The sequence below is a fragment of the Leptonychotes weddellii genome, chromosome 16 (genome assembly GCF_054177405.1).
Source record: "Leptonychotes weddellii isolate Sample4059 chromosome 16, ASM5417740v2, whole genome shotgun sequence".
NCBI lineage: Eukaryota > Metazoa > Chordata > Mammalia > Carnivora > Phocidae > Leptonychotes > Leptonychotes weddellii.
Genome location: NC_138384.1, coordinates 16,311,172 through 16,317,171, shown reverse-complemented (window position 1 = coordinate 16,317,171; position 6,000 = coordinate 16,311,172). Strand labels below are relative to the sequence as shown.

General features: G+C 40.9%; 1 protein-coding gene across 2 annotated transcripts in view; it reads left to right on the top strand.

Moving 5' to 3' along the window:
* PRMT7 (protein arginine methyltransferase 7) overlaps positions 1 to 6,000 on the top strand; it is a 45,985-nt gene that overhangs the window by 11,349 nt on the left and 28,636 nt on the right. The gene's annotated exons all lie outside the window — the stretch shown is intronic.

Here is a 6,000-nt window from a genome sequence, read left to right as displayed (position 1 = left end):
CCCCCCCCCCCCCCCCCCCCGCTTCTCCCTGTCAGGAAATGGAATCAGAATTTGCCGGGTAGTGGCAGAGCCAAGGTAAACTAATTTCTCTGTACTTTTGCATGTGCCTTACGTTCTGTTATTTTAGAACACTTCCATTATCCCGTAAAATTAATCTCATGCCTGTTTGCAATCACTCCTGGTGCCCGCTCTCAGCCCTCGGCAACCACTGATCGGCTTTCTGTCATTGCAGTTTTGCCTTTCCTAGAAATTTCATATAAATGAAATGATATAAGAGATAGTCTTATGTGTCTGTTTTCCTTCATCATGTTTTTGAGGTTCATTCATGTTGAGTATATATTAATATTCAGTCCTTTTTATTGCTAAGTGATACTCCATTATATAGATTTACCATATTTTGTTTATCCATTTACCAGTTGATGGACATTTGGATTATTTTCAGTTTTGGCTATCGTAGTAGTCCTATTTGTAAACATTCACATGTAAGTGATGTGTGGACACATTTTCATTTCTTTGGGGTATATATGTGTGGAATTGCATATGTTAAATCCATATGTTAAACATACATTTAACCCTGGCTTTAATTTCCATTTTTTCTAATGACTAATGATGTCAAATATCTTTTCATGTGGTTACTTGCCATCAGAATATCTTTGCTGGGGGTGCCTGGGTGGCTCAGTCGTTAAGCATCTGCCTTCGGCTCGGGTCATGATCCCAGGGTCCTGGGATTGAGCCCTGCATCGGGCTCTCTGCTCAGTGGGAAGCCTGCTTCTCCCTCTCTCACTCCCCCTGCTTGTGTTCCAGCTCTCACTGTGTCTCTTTCTGTCAAATAACTAAATAAAAATCTTAAAAAAAAAAAATTAGAATATCTTTGGTGTAGTCTAGGGTTATGAACACAGATACGATTCTTTTATTTTTTTTTTTAAGATTTTATTTATTTGAGAGAGAGCGCGTGCACACCTGCGCACAAGCAGGGGAAAGGGCAGAGGGAGAAGGAGAAGCAGGCTCCCCACTGAGCAGGGAACCCGATACAGGGCTCTATCCCAGGATCCCGGGATCATGACCTGAGCCGAAGGCAGACACTTGCTTAACTGACTGAGCCACCCAGGCACCCCCATAGGTATGATTCTTGATAGACAGTGCCCAATTGCTTTTTTTTTTTTTTAAAGATTTTGTTTATTTATTTGACGGAGAGAGAGACACAGCGAGAGAGAGGGAACACAAGCAGGGGGAGTAGGAGAGGGAGAAGCAGGCTCCTGGCTGAGCAGGGAGCCTGATGCGGGGCTCGATCCCAGGACCCTGGGATCATGACCTGAGCCGAAGGCAGACGTTCAATGACTGAGCCACCCAGGCGCCACCGCCCAATTGCTTTTTAAGAGGGCTTCGGTTTCACTGTAGTAGCTTTCAAAATTGGGTAATTAAAAAGTCATAGCTAATTTAATGGGTATCATTAATTGGAGGATATGCCGACCCTGGTTTACTGTTGAGGTTGGAGCTAACGAGGTTCTCAGGTGATCGGTTCATGGCTGTACTGAAACTCCCAGGCCAATTCCCAGTTCTCCTCTCCTTCTGTTATCCTATAGCCACACAAAGAAAACCATACCCCCCTGCTTTGCGGGGATGTAATGTGTTTGGAAGGCAGCTGTGCTCCCCACTTTACCATCAACTTGATATAACATACTTGTTGTTCAGTTTCCTAGTTTGACAAATCCTGGCAATTGCCATACTGATTTTCTTAAAATTTTTTTTATTGTGGTAAAAAGCACAGAACATAAAATACCATACTGATTTTATCTAAGACATAAATGCACTTCCTTTAAGAGTCAAATAGTTCTGTAAGGCTTATTGTGAAAAATAGCAGTCCCCTGGTGTGTATTTCCCCCAGACAAAACCTTTTAATGCTTAACCTCAGTGGCAGCCTCATTGTTTCTTTTTGAGCTGTTTGTTTTATTTTTGCTTCCATATATAAGTAGCTATTCTCTTGACTTCCCTGTTGAGAGCTGAGAATTGGGTTTTCTTTCATCTCCTCCTTCCAGCTCATTCCCCTCTCCTCCCAATGCAGTTTATAATTTTTGCTGAATCAATATTCAGTGTTTCAGGCAAGTCAAACTCTATGTACCGCTGTTTAGTATCTCTTTCTGAAAGGTGGTTATGAGGTAAGCACTTACATAAATCTGTGTTTGTTAAAATCATGTGTTTACTTTATTAGAACTGTGGAAACACTATTCATAGGTGAGCTGTATGGTATACTCCGATCACTTTGCCTTTCTTGCATAACTCTTTCCTAATGTCTTCTTTTCGCTTTGTTTTCTATGTATACATCATTCTTTTATGCCCAAACTTTCCCCCAGTAGTCCAAATTTCCTTTCAGAAGGAAAGGTCAAAACAGTTGGCTAATTTTTTTTTTTTAAGATTTTATTTATTTATTTGACATGGGGGGGCGGGGCACAAGCAGGCAGAGCAGCAGCAGAGGGAGAGGGAGAAGCAGACCCCCCTACTGAGCAGGGAGCCCAATGTGGGGCTCAATCCCAGACCCTGGCATCATGACCTGAGCTGAAGGCAGACACTTAACTGACTGAGCCACCCAGGCGCCCCAGCAATCGGCTATTCTTTCAGTTTTGTCTTCTTGGAGATTATCTCTGGGATCATTTTGACCTGCTTTAGTCCAGACTGGGTGCTCTACAGATTTGCTGTGTATCTGTCATCCTGGGTTTCTTGTTTATTGTCCTGCAGATTTCCTTCACTTCTCTTTTTAGATTGAGTCCTGTTTCCTGGCTCCCGGGTGTTCCTCTGTGGTTCACTCTCTCTTTTTGGCAAAGCACATTCTTCCTCAGTTTCTTATGAGAGGGTGCATGGGAGATGAGTGTTTTGAAACTTTGCTAATCCTAAAACTTCTTTATTCTGTCCTTACACTTAAGACTTAGGCTGAATATGGATTCTAGTTTGGAAATCACTTCCCATCAGAATTTTGACATTATCCATTTTCTTTTCTTTTTTAATTTTTGAATTTTTTTTGGGCTCGAACTCAGAACTCGGAGATCAAGGGTCGCCTGCTCCACCAACTAAGCCAGCCAGACACCCCTATCCATTTTCTTTCAGAGTTCAGTGCTGCTATGTTGAGATCTGGTACCATTCTTGTTCTTTAAAATACTTGTGACAGACATACAGAAGAATAAAACATGTGTGCACAGTTTAAAAAAGAATAATAAAATAAATGCTCATACACTTACCACTCAGCTTAAGAAATAGAACATTACCATTACTCAGAATTCCCGTGTGTTCCTAGATTGTATTCCTTTCCCTCCCCTCAGAAGTTTCCACTGTCTTGAATTTTCTATCAGTCACTCTCTTGCTTTTCTTTGTAGTTTCACCACCTACTCTGTATTAAAAAGTAAATTCTTAGTTTTGCCTGTTTCTGAACTTCATATAATGGAGTCATACTGTGTTTATACTTTATGACTTGCCTCTTTGCTCACCATTATTTTTGCGATTCATCCATTTTGCATGTAGCTGTAGTTCATTCACCACTGGATACACTTATCCATTGTATAAGTGTATCATTACTTACCTATTCTGTTGGTAGACTTTGGGGTTGTTTCTAGCTTCTTGCTGTTGTAAGTGGTGCTGCTAGAGCATTCCATGACCTGTACTCTGGTGCATATGCACACTTTTCTCTAGGTTGTGTATACCTAGGACTGGAGTTGCTGCCTGTTGAGTTTGTTCAGCTTTAGTAGGTAATGTCAGAGTCTCTCCCAAAGTGGTCATGCCTCTCTACATTCTCTTACTCGTGAGTGATCGTTCTTGTTGTTTCACATCCTTGCTAATATTTGGTATTAACCAGTTTTTACATTCTTGTCAATCTGGTAGGTATGAACTAGTTTGTCAGTGTAGTTTTAATTTGCATTCCTCTGGTTACTACTAAGTATGAGTTCTTTTTGTTTGTTCATTGGCTTTTCATGTTTTTTGTGACTTGGTAATTTACAGGAGTTCTTTATATATTTTGGGGCTAATCACCTGTCAGTTACATGTATTGTAGGTGTCTTTGTGGGTTGTTTTTTCATCTGATAAATGCAAGTTCTTTTTTTTTTTTTTTTTTTAAAGATTTTATTTATTTATTTGAGACCGAGAGAATGAAAGGGAGGAGGGTCAGAGGGAGAAGCAGACTCCCCACTGAGCAGGGAGCCCGATGCGGGACTCGATCCAGGGACTCCAGGATCATGACCTGAGCCGAAGGCAGTCGCTTAACCAACTGAGCCACCCAGGCGCCCTGATAAATGCAAGTTCTTAATGTCAAATTTATTTTATATGTCCTTTATTGGCTGGTACTTTTTGTCACTTGTTTAAGAAATCCTTCCCTTTGCCAAGGTTTTAAAGGCTATTGCCGATATATAAAATTTCAGTTGATTTTTATTTATCGATTTGAAATTTTGTAATCTTCCTAAGTTTACTTAGTTGTAGTAATTATCTGTAGGTATTTTGGGTTTTTACAGACATTCACGTGTGAATAACAACAATGTTCTTTCTAGACCTTATTTCATTTTTTCTTGCTCTAGTATGTTGGATAGAATTCTCAGGATAAAGTCCATTTCATCTGATTTTTAAAAAATTTATTTGCTAAAAGTTGTTCATAATCTTCAATCTCTCTAATATCTGCAGCATATATACCGATGCTCCAGCTCGCCACTCCCTGCCTTATTCCCAGTTTTTGGTTACTTCTCCTCCCCCCACTTTTTTTTGGACTTATCAGAGGTTCATCAATTTCAGTAGATTTTTGAAATAACTTTTATTAAAAAATCCTATAAAATCTCTATATTCCCTAGTTCATTAATCTTTGTGTTTTATTATTTTTATTTATCTGCTGATTTGGCAGTTACACTGCAGTCCTCTTTCTAATTTTTTGAGGTGGATGCTTACCTTATCGTTTGTCTTTTCTAGTATATGTGCTGCCGAAGCGAGCACTATCGTTTGTCTTTTCTAGTATGTTTCTCTCCAATTAGTGCTTTTAGGTACCCCCTGAGTTTTGATATGTAATTTTTAAAAATTCAGTTCTAGATATTTTCTAATCTCTTTTGATTTAGTTTTTTTACCTGTGATTTTAGAATTTCTCAATGTTCAAAAGTCTCTTTAGTTATATTTTTGTTACTGAGATTCCTAACCTGATTGCACTCAGGTCAGAGAATATTGTCCTTTTGATACCAATCTTCTGTTTGTTGTGTACTGTTGCATAACAAATTATCCCAAAATTTAATGGCTGAAGAGTGTTATCATCTCACCATTTCTGTGGGTTTGAAATCTGGGCTCAGCTTCACTGCGCCCCCTGGCTCTGGGTTCCTGGCAGGCTGTGACCAAGGTGTCAGCTGGTCATGCAGTCATCTTAAGGCTCAATTGGGAGGAATCCACTTCTAGGTGTTTGGCTTCTTAATGTTTCTTACTAACTTGCCAGCTCATTAGTCATTTAAAAAGATTTGCAAGTATTTCCCCCATCACTATTAGTTCTTTTCAACAGAAGGGTCAGGGTACCTCTTGAGCCAAACTGTTACAGTTAGCACATGTATCTGTTTAAGCTACCAAATACCTGAACTAAAAACAAAGAAATGATTTCCTGGGGAGGGGATTATTTTGTAGACCAGGAACCTGTGTGAATTAGAGTCCAGTCAGGAAACCCAAAGCCAGGTTAGTCTTTCAACAGAGGGACTTGGTAACACAGATGTGGGAGGCCTGGGAAGCAAATGGGAGCACCGAGGTTCCCTAGTGGCAGCAATTGCGGGAAGCAGCTCCGTTGTCTGGGGCTGCGGAAACACAGAGAAGAGTGGGATTCTTGAGCCCGGAAGCGTGGGAGAGGCCCTGTGGAACTGGGGGGACAGCTGCTGGCATGCTGCTGCCGTTTGAGGGGCGCGAGGCGGCTGGTGGTGAGAGGACGGCGAGGAGCTGCCTTTGGAGCCGGCCGCCGCTCCTGGGAGGACACTGATGAAAGCAGCAGCCGTTTGGGAAGGAACAAAT